At 36.4% G+C, this 13,231-nt stretch overlaps 1 protein-coding gene and 14 non-coding genes across 15 annotated transcripts in view; 10 read left to right on the forward strand and 5 right to left on the reverse strand.

The window, feature by feature from the left end:
• Positions 1-13,231, forward strand: part of LOC135225658 (uncharacterized) — a 230,601-nt gene that overhangs the window by 36,816 nt on the left and 180,554 nt on the right. The gene's annotated exons all lie outside the window — the stretch shown is intronic.
• On the reverse strand, positions 278-348 carry Trnag-acc (transfer RNA glycine (anticodon ACC)). Its single transcript has one exon. It is a non-coding gene; the product is annotated as a tRNA-Gly (tRNA).
• Trnag-gcc (transfer RNA glycine (anticodon GCC)) lies at positions 544-614 on the forward strand. The gene has a single exon. It is a non-coding gene; the product is annotated as a tRNA-Gly (tRNA).
• On the reverse strand, positions 2,365-2,435 carry Trnag-gcc (transfer RNA glycine (anticodon GCC)). Its single transcript has one exon. It is a non-coding gene; the product is annotated as a tRNA-Gly (tRNA).
• On the forward strand, positions 2,692-2,762 carry Trnag-gcc (transfer RNA glycine (anticodon GCC)). The gene has a single exon. It is a non-coding gene; the product is annotated as a tRNA-Gly (tRNA).
• Trnag-ccc (transfer RNA glycine (anticodon CCC)) lies at positions 3,104-3,174 on the reverse strand. Its single transcript has one exon. It is a non-coding gene; the product is annotated as a tRNA-Gly (tRNA).
• Positions 3,432-3,502, forward strand: Trnag-gcc (transfer RNA glycine (anticodon GCC)). Its single transcript has one exon. It is a non-coding gene; the product is annotated as a tRNA-Gly (tRNA).
• Positions 3,967-4,037, reverse strand: Trnag-gcc (transfer RNA glycine (anticodon GCC)). Its single transcript has one exon. It is a non-coding gene; the product is annotated as a tRNA-Gly (tRNA).
• Trnag-gcc (transfer RNA glycine (anticodon GCC)) lies at positions 4,295-4,365 on the forward strand. Its single transcript has one exon. It is a non-coding gene; the product is annotated as a tRNA-Gly (tRNA).
• Positions 4,989-5,059, forward strand: Trnag-gcc (transfer RNA glycine (anticodon GCC)). The gene has a single exon. It is a non-coding gene; the product is annotated as a tRNA-Gly (tRNA).
• On the reverse strand, positions 8,182-8,252 carry Trnag-gcc (transfer RNA glycine (anticodon GCC)). The gene has a single exon. It is a non-coding gene; the product is annotated as a tRNA-Gly (tRNA).
• Trnag-gcc (transfer RNA glycine (anticodon GCC)) lies at positions 8,510-8,580 on the forward strand. Its single transcript has one exon. It is a non-coding gene; the product is annotated as a tRNA-Gly (tRNA).
• Positions 9,441-9,511, forward strand: Trnag-gcc (transfer RNA glycine (anticodon GCC)). The gene has a single exon. It is a non-coding gene; the product is annotated as a tRNA-Gly (tRNA).
• Trnag-gcc (transfer RNA glycine (anticodon GCC)) lies at positions 11,747-11,817 on the forward strand. Its single transcript has one exon. It is a non-coding gene; the product is annotated as a tRNA-Gly (tRNA).
• Positions 12,688-12,758, forward strand: Trnag-gcc (transfer RNA glycine (anticodon GCC)). The gene has a single exon. It is a non-coding gene; the product is annotated as a tRNA-Gly (tRNA).

A 13,231-nucleotide genomic window follows, 5' to 3' on the forward strand; every position in this document is an offset into this window, starting at 1 on the left:
TTATATCCAAATGAGATTGCATGCTTTTAATGTAGAAGTAGTTGTAGTACAGTTTATGGTAAGTTGAAGTGGTAGTCATGCAAAATGGAGCCAAGGAAATGGTCACAGTCTACTGTATAGCTGCAGAAGTGGTTGCCAGTGATGTGTGCATTATATTCCACCATTTATTAGTACCAACTACCACGATTGCCAATCTATTAGTATTCTTTCTACTCCACAGTCCTTACCTTTCTTATTCTAATATCATCAACTTTATTTATATATGTATTCTAAAAATTGCATCGGCCGGGAATCGAACCCGGGCCTCCCGCGTGGTAGGCGAGAATTCTACCACTGAATCACCTATGCCTAGAAAATGTTTACAAAATTGTTGCCATTTGTTGATCCTAATACTATCTAGGCACTGTCAACTTTATATTACCATCTGTCGATAAGCTGGTCCCTGGCAGAGCCAAGAGGATCGCTTGTGATAGTGGTAGTGATGTTTCAGTTTCAGCATCAACATGGATGAATAAAAGCTAAAAGATTTCACAGCTTTCTCAAGCATCGGTGGTTCAGTGGTAGAATTCTCGCCTGCCACGCGGGAGGCCCGGGTTCGATTCCCGGCCGATGCAAAATTTTGAATGGAGGAGGGTATCCAGGTTGATTTAAAATAGCTGATGTTAATATCAGGATTTAAACTGATCCTCATAGATAGTGTTAAAAAGGGGGACTTAATAGTCAACCAGCTTGATCAGCTGTTGTATTTCTTTAATTGGGATACTAAGCAATATGGAGATTGTTATTGTTAACACCAATCAGGACAAAATATACTTATGACTGACCTATTGATCCATTAATGCATAGGTCTGTGGTTCAAATTCTAAAAGGAGAACTTAGTCTGTAGCTTTTATTTCCAAACAGGATCGTATGCTTATGATGTAGAAGTAGTTGTAGTACAGTTTATATCTAAGTAAAGCATGGTAATTTGAAGTGGTAGTTATGCAAAATTTAGCCAATGAAATGGTCACAGACTACTTTATAGCTGCAGACGTGGTTGTTGGTGAACTTCACATTATATTCCACCATTTATTAGTACCAACTATTGTAAGTTTATTAAGCACCTCATTTATAGTTTTCTTGTCTTGGACGATGGAAATGGTTGTCTCTGGTTGTTTCTCAGTGAGGGTTGTCTCACCTCGTTTATTGGTAGAAGAGGTGGAAGTAAGGTAACATGCGACAGCCGGTGTCTGACCGCTTCAGTCAGTAAGGTACACAGACCTGAGGAGGTTTTCAGCAGCATGGAGCTTCTGTGCTGTCACGTTTAGAGTCCGTAATGGCTACTTGGTTACTACTCAGGACCTGCAGGGTTAAGGACTAGCATCAAGATGTTCAGCAGAGCCAGTTTTGTCTGGGTTAGCAACTTAGTCTTTTTTATGTTGAGGACCACGACTTTGGAGTTGCAGCTTTGTCTGTGTTCTCCTGAAGGGCAGCTTCTTCTGTGTTGTGTGTACAGCTTCATCTGTGTTCATGAAGGGCAGCTTCATCTGTGTTGAGAGTACAGCTTTGGCTGGGTAAATTTCTTCAGGAGGTATTCTTAGTGGGTCCTCAGGTGTTATCTCTGCAAGTTGCCACGGTTTCTTGGATGTGCAGTGTCCTGCAGCATTTACTGTTGAAGGCTTTTGTGCCTTAGGTTTTCTCCAGGGTTTTAATGTTTAAAGTAATCAGGAAATTGATACTGTGTTTTGTGTGGCATAATTTGTTAACCCTGCTTCTGATTTTTTATGGTCCATTATAGTTAATTTGTTTCTATAATTGTAACCTTATGTTGTCTCTTATTAACTATTTGCTAACTGCTCATACTGAGGTTTCTGTAATAATTGTAATGGCATTTTACTGATCTTATATGTAATTATTTTTTCCCCCTGCTTACATAGCATTTTTATTTTTGGTTATTGATACACTGACTCAATCATTATCTCTAAAAGACTGTTACGTTGTTTACTGCCATATCTGATGATTTTAAGATCAAATTTGTTATGGTTATTTTTGCTTGAAAGTTTTTGCTTTGACATTGGTGCTTTCCTGTAAATACTGAATTCAAACAATTGTTAATATTATATATAATAAATTAGTCTTTAGGTCTGTTTTATATTACTTGATTTCATCCTCTTTTGACCGTATCAGTTGCTGCCAGGTTTTCAGTCCTGATATTTTTTCCATTTATTTTTTATTTTTTTTTTTTTCAGAGAACCTGCTGAACCCAACAGTATTTCATAACACTTCCATGATTGTCAATTCCTATTAGTGTTCTTTCTACCCCACAGTCCTTACCTTCCTTTTTCCACTATCATCAACTTTATATTATATACTCTACTAAAAATTTGCATCGGCCGGGAATCGAACCCGGGCCTCCCGCGTGGCAGGCGAGAATTCTACCACTGAACCACCGATGCTTAAAAATGTTTACAAAATTGTTGCCATTTGTTGACCCTAATACTGTCTAGGCACTGTCAACTTTAAGAAAGCCAGTTGTCATTGGTTGTCAATTCCTGTTTTCAATATCTAAATTTCATGCTATGTTGTGCACCATGGGATTTGAAAAATTACTGTATTATTTAATGGATAATAGCTTGTGATGCTGGTAGTGACGTTTTATTTTCAGCATCAACAGGGGTGAGTAAAAAGTAAAAGATTTCAGTGCTTTCTCAAGCATCGGTGGTTCAGTGGTAGAATTCTCGCCTGCCACGCGGGAGGCCCGGGTTCGATTCCCGGCCGATGCAAAATTTTGAATGGAGTATGGAATCCAGGTTGATGTAAAATAGCTGATATTAAAGTCAAAAGTTAAACGAGATTACATACTTATAATGTAGAAGTAGTTGTAGTACAGTTTATATCTAAGTAAAGCATGGTAATTTGAAGTGGTAGTCATGCAAAAGGGAGCCAAGGAACTGGTCACAGACTACTGTATAGCTGCAGAAGTGGGTGTTGTAGAACTGTGCATTATATTCCACCATTTATTATTACCAATTACCATGATTGTCAATAGCTATTAGTGTTCTTTCTACCCTACAGTCCTTACCTTTCTTATTCTACTTTCATCATCTTATATATTCTGAAAATTTGCATCGGCCGGGAATCGAACCCGGGCCTCCCGCGTGGGAGGCGAGAATTCTACCACTGAACCACCGATGCCTAGTAAACTTTTGCAAAATTGTTGCCACTTGTTGATCCTAATATTGTTTAGGCACTGTCAACCTTATGAAAGCTAGTTGTTGCTGGTTGTCAATTCCCGTTTTCTATATCTAAATTTCATGCTATGTTGTGCACCATAGGCTTTGAAAAATTCCTGTATTATTTAATGGAGGATCGCTTGTGACACTGGTAGTGATGTTTTATTTTCAGCATCAACAGGGATGAATAAAAAGTAAAAGATTTCACTGCCTTCTCAAGCATCGGTGGTTCAGTGGTAGAATTCTCGCCTGCCACGCGGGAGGCCCGGGTTCGATTCCCGGCCGATGCAAAATTTTGAATGGAGGAGGGAATCCAGGTTGATTTAAAATAGCTGATATTAATCCTTAAAGACTGTTACGTTGTTTACTGCCATATCTGATGATTTTAAGATCAAATTTGTTATGGTTATTTTTGCTTGAAAGTATTTGCTTTGACATTGGTGCTTTCCTGTAAATACTGAATTCAAACAATTGTTAATATTATATATAATAAATTAGTCTTTAGGTCTGTTTTATATTACTTGATTTCATCCTCTTTTGACCGTATCAATTGCTGCCAGGTTTTCAGTCCTGATATTTTTTCCATTTATTTATTTATTTTTTTTTTTCAAAGAACCTGCTGAACCCAACAGTATTTCATAACACTTCCATGATTGTCAATTCCTATTAGTGTTCTTTCTACCCCACAGTCCTTACCTTCCTTTTTCCACTATCAACTATCATCAACTTTATATTATATACTCTACTAAAAATTTGCATCGGCCGGGAATCGAACCCGGGCCTCCCGCGTGGCAGGCGAGAATTCTACCACTGAACCACCGATGCCTAGAAAATGTTTACAAAATTGTTGCCATTTGTTGACCCTAATACTGTCTAGGCACTGTCAACTTTAAGAAAGCCAATTGTCGTTGGTTGTCAATTCCTGTTTTCAATATCTAAATTTCATGCTATGTTGTGCACCATGGGATTTGAAAAATTACTGTATTATTTAATGGATAATATCTTGTGATGCTAGTAGTGACGTTTTATTTTCAGCATCAACAGGGGTGAATAAAAAGTAAAAGATTTCAGTGCTTTCTCAAGCATCGGTGGTTCAGTGGTAGAATTCTCGCCTGCCACGCGGGAGGCCCGGGTTCGATTCCCGGCCGATGCAAAATTTTGAATGGAGTATTGAATCCAGGTTGATGTAAAATAGCTGATATTAAAGTCAAAAGAGATTACATACTTATAATGTAGAAGTAGTTGTAGTACAGTTTATATCTAAGTAAAGCATGGTAATTTGAAGTGGTAGTCATGCCTGCTGAAGTGGGTGTTGTAGAACTGTGCATTATATTCCACCATTTATTATTACCAATTACCATGATTGTCAATAGCTATTAGTGTTCTTTCTACCCTACAGTCCTTACCTTTCTTATTCTACTTTCATCATCTTATATATTCTGAAAATTTGCATCGGCCGGGAATCGAACCCGGGCCTCCCGCGTGGCAGGCAAGAATTCTACCACTGAACCACTGATGCCTAGCAAACTTTCGCAAAATTGTTGCCACTTGTTGATCCTAATATTGTTTAGGCACTGTCAACCTTATGAAAGCCAGTTGTTGCTGGTTGTCAATTCCCGTTTTCTGTATCTAAATTTCATGCTATGTTGTGCACCATAGGCTTTGAAAAATTCCTGTATTATTTAATGGAGGATCGCTTGTGACACTGGTAGTGATGTTTTATTTTCAGCATCAACAGGGATGAATAAAAAGTAAAAGATTTCAGTGCTTTCTCAAGCATCGGTGGTTCAGTGGTAGAATTCTCGCCTGCCACGCGGGAGGCCCGGGTTCGATTCCCGGCCGATGCAAAATTTTGAATGGAGGAGGGAATCCAGGTTGATTTAAAATAGCTGATATTAATCCTTAAACGCCGACTGGATGTATTATACGTCGACTAAAATTGTCCGTCGGGTGCGAAGTGGACGTACGGTACGTCGACTACAAAAAGTTTTTTTAAATATTCCCAGAAAAATAGTTATAGGCCTAGTTTGCAAAAAAATTTTAAATCACACGCCTTGAGGGATGCTGGGAGTTCACGGATCACGCTGTTGTTTTGTTTACAAGTGTTACCCAGGCGCGCAAGCGCGAGTTGCTTTCCTCTCACACTAGAAAGCATCAGCGACGCATCTCAGAAATTCTTTCATCACTTTGTCGTAATTTTTGCACCATTTTCTATTAGCCGTTACATAGAGTTTTATATATGAAAATGTGCGCAATTTCATGTAGAATGCAACAAAAAACAACCCATGGGTGTAGCTTCTATAAGTTTTCAAATATTTTGATATAAATCCTGATAAATGCCAAAATTTTAACCTTTGGTCAACTTTGACTCAACCGAAATGGTAAAAAAAACACAATTGTAAGCTAAAACTCTTACACTACACTCTAGTAATATTCAATCATTTACCTTCATTTTGCAACAAATTGGAAGTCTCTACCACAATATATCGATTTATGGTGAATTTTTATACAAAACACTTTTTTCCTTACGTCTGTGCGGTAACTGCCGAAAATCTCTGAAATTCTTTTGTCACTTTTTCGTAATTTTTGCACCGTTTTATATCAGCAGTTACATAAAGTTTTATATATGAAAATTTGCGCAATTTCATGTATAATACAACTAAAACCAACCCATGGTTGTAGCTGTTATCAGTTTTGAAATATTTTCATATAAATAACGATAAGTGCCAAAATTTCAACCTTTGTGAATTTTGACTTGACCGAAATGGTTGAAAAACGCAGTTGTAAGCTAAAACTCTTACATTCTAGTAATATTCAATCATTTACCTTAATATTGCAACAAACAGGAAGTCTCTAGCACAATATTTCGATTTATGGTGAATTTTTGAAAAAAACTTTTTCCTTACGTCCGCGGGCGATGTCTGCGCGCGGTAACTGGGCCGAAAATCTCAAAATTCTTTCGTCACTTTGTTGTAGTTTGTATAGTTTTATATTAGCCGTTACATGAAGTTTTATATATAAAAATGTGCGCAATTTCATGTAGAATACAACTAAAAATAACTCAGGGTTGTAGCTTTTATCAGTTTTGAAATATTTTCATATAAATCACGATGTGCCAAAATTTCAACCTATGGTCAACTTTGACTCGATCGAAATGGTCGAAAAACACAGTTGTAAGATAAAACTCTTACATTCTAGTAACATTCAATCAATTACCTTCATTTTGTAACAAACGGGAAGTCTAGCACAATATTTTGATTTATAGTGAATTTTTGAAAACAATCTTTTTCCTTCCCTCTGCGCGTGGTAACTCGGCTGAAAATCTCAGAATTTCTTTAGTCACCTTGTCGTAATTTTCACACCGTTTTCTATTAGGCGTTACATAAAGTTTTATACATGAAAATGTGTGCAATTTCATGTAGAATACAACACAAAATAACTCATGGTTGTGGCTTTCATCAGTTTTGAAATATTGTCATATAAATCACAATAAATAGAAAAAATTCGACCTTTGGTCAAATTTAACTCTACCGAAATGGTTGAAAAATGCAATTGTAAGCTAAGAATCTTACATTCTAGTAACAATCAATCATTTACCTTCATTTTTCAATGACTTGGAAATATTTAGCGCAATATTTCGATTTATGGTGAATTTTTGAAAAAAAAACTTTTCTTTACGTCCGCGTGGTAACTTGCCCGTAAATCTCAGAAATTCTTTCGTCACTTTGTCGTAATTTTTGCATCTTTTTATATTAGCTGTTACATAAAGTTTTATGTATGAAAATGTGTGCAATTTCATGTAAAATACAACAAAAAATAACTCATGGTTGTAGCTGTTATCAGTTTTGAAATATTTTCATATAAATCACGATAAATAGAAAAAATTTGACCTTTGGGCAACTTTAACTCAACCGAAATGGTAAAAAACTGCAATTGTAAGCTAAAACACTTGCAGTTTAGTAATATTAAATCAATGTCCTTCATTTTGCAACAAACGGGAAGTCTCTAGCACAACATTTCGATTTATGGTGAATTTTTGAAAAAAAAAAATGTTTTTTCGACTGCACATGATGAATTCATGCATCATTTTGTGATAATATTTGCTCTGTGTTGCTTTTATCATATTACAATTTGTTATATACCAAAATAATCACAATTTATTGTACAATACAACGAAAAAAATTAACTCATTAGCTTTAACCGTTTCGCTCACAGAGCAATTTGTATACAATTATATGTGAAAAATATTTTTTGCGCGGTCATATATTCCAATATTTATATATGATAATGGTATTTTTTTTTTCATTTCTGATAGCTTAATACTAAACTTCAGGCAATGACAAAAAAGGGAGCCATAAATGAACTCTTAATCTTAAAAACTAAGCGTGCTGTGATTTTTTGAAAAAAACTTTTTGTCCGCTTTGGCGCTAACTTCTGAACGCCGCTGGGATACAACAGACACTTTGGTAAATAAAGGCTCGGCATTTAAGGTTTAAAGTCAGAAGTAAAGCTTGATCAGCTGTTGTATTTCAGTAATTTTGATATTAAGAAATATGGAGATTGTTATTGTTATTAATAATCAGGACAAAACATACGTATGACTGACCTATAAGTTATTGATCCAGCAATGCTTAGGTCTGTGGTTCAAATTCTAAAAGGAGAGCTTTGTCTGTAGCTTTTATTTCCAAACGAGAGTGCATGCTTATAATATAGAGGTAGTTATAGTACAATTTATATCTAAGTAAAGCATGGTAATTTGAAGTGGTAGTCATGCAAAATGGAGCCAAGGAAATGGTCACAGACTCATGTATAGCTGCAGAAGTGATTGTTGGAGAACTGCATTATATTCCACCATTTATTAGTACCAATTACCATGATTACCAGTACCTATTAGTGTTCTTTCTCCCCTACAGTCCTTACCTTTCTTATTCTACTATCATCAAATTTATATTGTATTATTCTAAAAATTTGCATCGGCCGGGAATCGAACCCGGGCCTCCCGCGTGGCAGGCGAGAATTCTACCACTGAACCACCGATGCCTAGAAAATTTATGCAAAATTGTTGTAATTTGTTGATCCTAATACTGTCTAGGCACTGTCAACTTTAAGAAAGCCAGTTGTCACTGGTTGTCAATTCCCGTTTTCTATATCTAAATTCCATGCTAAGTTGTGCACCAGAGGCTTTGAAGAATTCCTCTATTATTTCATGGAGGAATGCTTGTGATGCTGTTAGTGACGTTTTATTTTCAGCCTCAACAGGGATGAATAAAAAGTAAAAGATTTCACTGCCTTCTCAAGCATCGGTGGTTCAGTGGTAGAATTCTCGCCTGCCACGCGGGAGGCCCGGGTTCGATTCCCGGCCGATGCAAAATTTTGAATGGAGGAGGGAATCCAGGTTGATTTAAAATAGCTGATATTAAAGTCAGAAGTTAAACAGATCCTCATAGATATTGTTAAAACTGGGGACTTAAGAGTCAGCTTCATCAGTTGTATTTCAGTAATTTTGATATTAAGAAATATGGAGATGGTTATTGTTATTACCAATCAGGACAAAACATACTTAGACTGACCTATAAGTTATTGATCCTGTAATGGATAAAAGAAGAACTTTGTCTGTAGCTTTTATTTCCAAATGAGCTTGCATGCTTATAATGTAGAAGTGGTTGTAGCACAGTTTATGGTAATTGGAAGTGGTAGTCATGCAAAATGGAGCCAAGGAAATGGTCACAGACTACTACTGTATAGTTGCAGAAGTGGGTGTTGTAGAACTGTGCATTATATTCCACCATTTATTATTACCAATTACCATGATTGCCAATACCTATTAGTGTTTTTCTACCCTACAGTCCTTACCTTTCTTATTCTACTTTCATCAACTTATATTATATATTCTAAAAATTTCAATCGGCCGGGAATCGAACCCCGGCCTCCTGTGTGGCAGGCAAGAATTCTACCACTGAACCACCGATGCCTAGAAAACATTAACAAAATTTTTGCTATTTGTTGATCCTAATACTGTCAAGGCATTGTCAACTTTAAGAAAGCCAGTTGGTGCTGGTTGTCAATTCCCGTTTTCCATATCTAAATTTCATGCTATTTTGTGCACCATAGGCAATGAAAAATTCTTGTATTATTTAATGGAGGATCGCTTGTGATACTGGTAGTGATGTTTTATTCTCAGCATCAACAGGGATGAATAAAAAGTAAAAGATTTCACTGCCTTCTCAAGCATCGGTGGTTCAGTGGTAGAATTCTCGCCTGCCACGCGGGAGGCCCGGGTTCGATTCCCGGCCGATGCAAAATTTTGAATGGAGCAGGGAATCCAGGTTGATTTAAAATAGCTGATATTAACCATTAAACGCCGACTGGACGTATTATATGTCGACTAAAATTGTCTGTCGGGTGCTAAGTGGACCTACAGTACGTCAACTACAAAAAGTTTTTTTAAATATTCCCAGAAAAATAGTTTTTGGCCTTGTTTACAAAAACTTTTAAATCCCATGCCTTGAGGGATGCTGGGAGTTCACGGATCACGCTGTTGTTTTGTTTACAAGCATGAGCGAATTGCTTTCTTCTCACACTAAAAAGCATCAGCGATGCATCTCATAAATTCTTTCATCACTTTTGTCCGTAATTTTTGCACCACTTTTTATTAGTCGTTACATAGAGTGTTATATATGAAAATGTGTGCAATTCCATGTAAAATACAACAAAAAACAACCCATGGTTGTAGCTTTTATAAGTTTTGAAATATTTTCATAAATATCACAATAAGTGCCAAAATTTCAACCATTGGTCAACTTTGACTCGACCGAAATGGTCAAAAACGCAATTATAAGCTAAATTTCTTACATTCTAGAAATATTCAATCATTTCCCTTCATTTTGCAACAAACGGGAAGTCTCTAGTACAATATTTCGATTTATGGTGAATTTTTGAAAAAAACTTTTTCCTTTTGTCCGCGGGCGACGTTCTCACGTGGTAACTCTGTTGAAAATCCCAAAAATTCTTTTGTCACTTTATTGTAATGTTTGCACAGTTTTATATTAGCCGTTACATGAAGTTTTATATATGAAAATGTGCGCAATTTCATGTAGAACACAACAAAAAATAACTCAGGGGTTAGCTTTTATCAGTTTTGAAATATTTTCATATAAATCGTGATAAATAGAAAAAATACGACCTTCGGTCAACTTTGACTTGACGGAAATGGTCGAAATCAGCAATTGTAAGCTAAAACACTTAAGTCTAGTAATATTAAATCAATTACCTTCATTTTGCAACAAACGGGAAGTCTCTAGCACAATATTTATGGTAAATTTTTGAAAAAAACGTGTATTTACGTCCGCACGTTATGAATTCATGCATCATTTTGTGATAATATTTTCTCTGTGTTGCTTTGATCGTTTTACAATTTGTTATGTACCAAAATCATCGCAGTTTAGTGTTCAATAAAACGAAAAAAAATTAACTTATTAGCTTTAACTGTTTTGCTCACAGCGCAATTTGTATACAATTATAAATGAAATTTTTTTTGTGCAGTCATATATTCCAATATTTATATATGATAATGATATTTTTTTTAATTTCTGATGGCTGCATACTAAATTGCAGGCAATGACAAAAAAAGGAGCCAAAAATGAACTTTTAATCTTAAAAACTAAGCATGCTGTGATTTTTTTGGAAAAAACTGTTTTTCTGCTTCAGCACTAACTCCTGAACGCCGCCAGCATACGACAGACACTTTGGTAAATAGAGGCTCGGCGTTTAAGGGTTAAAGCCAGAAGTTAAGCAGATCCTCACAAATAGTGTTAAAACTGGGGGTTTAAGAGTCAACCAGCTTGATCAGCTGTTGTATTTCAGTAATATTGATATTAAGAAATATGGAAATTTTTATTGCTATTACTAATCAGGACAAAACATACTTATGACTGACCTGTAAGTTATTGATCCAGTAATGCATAGGTCTGGTTCAAATTCTACAAGGGGAACTTTGTCTAGTTTTTATTTCCAAACGAGATTGCATGCGTATAATGTAGAAGTAGTTGTAGTACAGTTTATGGTAATTTGGAGTGGAGCTTAGGAAATGGTCACAGTCTACTGTATAGCTGCAGAAGTGGTTGTCGGTGAACTGTGCATTATATTCCATTATTTATTAGCACCAACTACCATGATTGCCAATCCCTATTAGTGTTTTTTCTACCCCACAGTCTTTACTTTTCTTATTCTACTCTCATCAACTTTTATTTATATATTCTAAAAATTTGAATTAGCCAGGAATCGAACCCGGGCCTCCCGCATGGCAGGCAAGATTTCTACCACTGAGCCACCAATGCCTAGAAAATGTGTGCAAAATTGTTGCCATTTGTTGATCCTAATACTGTTCAGGCATTGTCAACTTTAAATTAACATCTCCAGTCGATGAGCTGGTGCCTGGCAGAGCTGAGAGGATCGCTTGTGATGTTGTTGGTGACATTTCATTTTCAGCATGAACAGGGATGAATAAAAAATAAAAGATTTAACTGCCTTCTCAAGCATCGGTGGTTCAGTGGTAGAATTCTCGCCTGCCACGCGGGAGGCCCGGGTTCGATTCCCGGCCGATGCAAAATTTAAGATATAGGAGGGAATCCAGGTTGATTTAAAATAACTGATGTTAATATCAGAACTTAAATAGATCCTCGTATATAGTGTTAAAAAGGGGGACTTAATTGTCAACCAGCTTGATCAGCTGTTTTATTACAGTAATGGGGATATTAAGCAATATGGAGATTGATATTGTTATTACTCATCAGGACAAAACTACTTATGATTGACATATAAGTTATTGATCCAGTAATCCATAGGTCTGTGGTTCAAATTCTAAAAGGAGAACTTAGTCTGTAGCTTTTATTTCCAAACGAGAGTGCATGCTTATAATGTAGAAGTAGTTGTAGTACAGTTTATATCTTAAGTAAAGCATGGTAATTTGAAGTGGTGGTCATGCAAAATGGAGCCAAGGAAATGGTCACAGACTAATGTATAGCTGCAGAAGTGGTTGTTGGAGAACTGTGCATTATTCCACCATTTATTGGTATCAATTACCATGATTGCCAATACCTTACTTTTCTTATTCTACTATGATAAATTTATATTATATATTCTAAAAATTTGCATTGGCCAAGAATCGCACCCGGTCCTCCCGCGTGGCAGGCAAGAATTCCACCGCTGAACCACCAATGTCTAGAAAACATTCACAAAATTGTTGCCATTTGTTCATCCTAATATTGTTTAGGCGCTGTCAACTTTAAGAAGCCAGTTGTCGCTGTTTGTCAATTCCCGTTTTCTATATCTAAATTTCATTGTATGTTGTGCACCATAGGCTTTGAAAAATTCCTGTATTTTTTAATGGAGGATTGCTTGTGATGCTGTTATTGCCGTTTTATTTTCAGCATCAGCAGTGATGAATAAAAAGTAAAAGATTTCAGTGCTTTCTCAAGCATCGGTGGTTCAGTGGTAGAATTCTCGCCTGCCACGCGGGAGGCCCGGGTTCGATTCCCGGCCGATGCAAAATTTTGATTGTAGGAGGGAATCCAGGTTGATTTAAAATAGCTGATATTAAAGTCAGAGGTTAAACAGATCCTCACAAATAGTATTAACACTGGGGGTTTAATAGTCAACCAGCTTGATCAGCTGTTATATTTCAGTAATCTTGATATTAACCCAATAACCGTTTTCTATGGGAAGCAGCTTTGGTGCCCCCAGCTGTCGGCTAAGAGTGCGGGCAGCAAAAATGTACGCTACCCAGATTGTCAGCAAAAAGTAAAAAACCCAACATGGCAACTGCCCTCCCGGGCGCGCTAACTTTTGATTGCAGGGGGGCTACATTAGCTTATTTTCAATTTCTGTATGTTATTCCATATATCTTAACTCATATGAGTGCAGTAACATACACACGGCCGTTCCCTTTAACCACTATCACATATTTATATGTCTGCTCTTTCCAGCAATAATAATAATAATAATACTTCATCCTTGGCTAT

Source organism: Macrobrachium nipponense, chromosome 13 (genome assembly GCF_015104395.2).
Source record: "Macrobrachium nipponense isolate FS-2020 chromosome 13, ASM1510439v2, whole genome shotgun sequence".
Taxonomy (NCBI): domain Eukaryota; kingdom Metazoa; phylum Arthropoda; class Malacostraca; order Decapoda; family Palaemonidae; genus Macrobrachium; species Macrobrachium nipponense.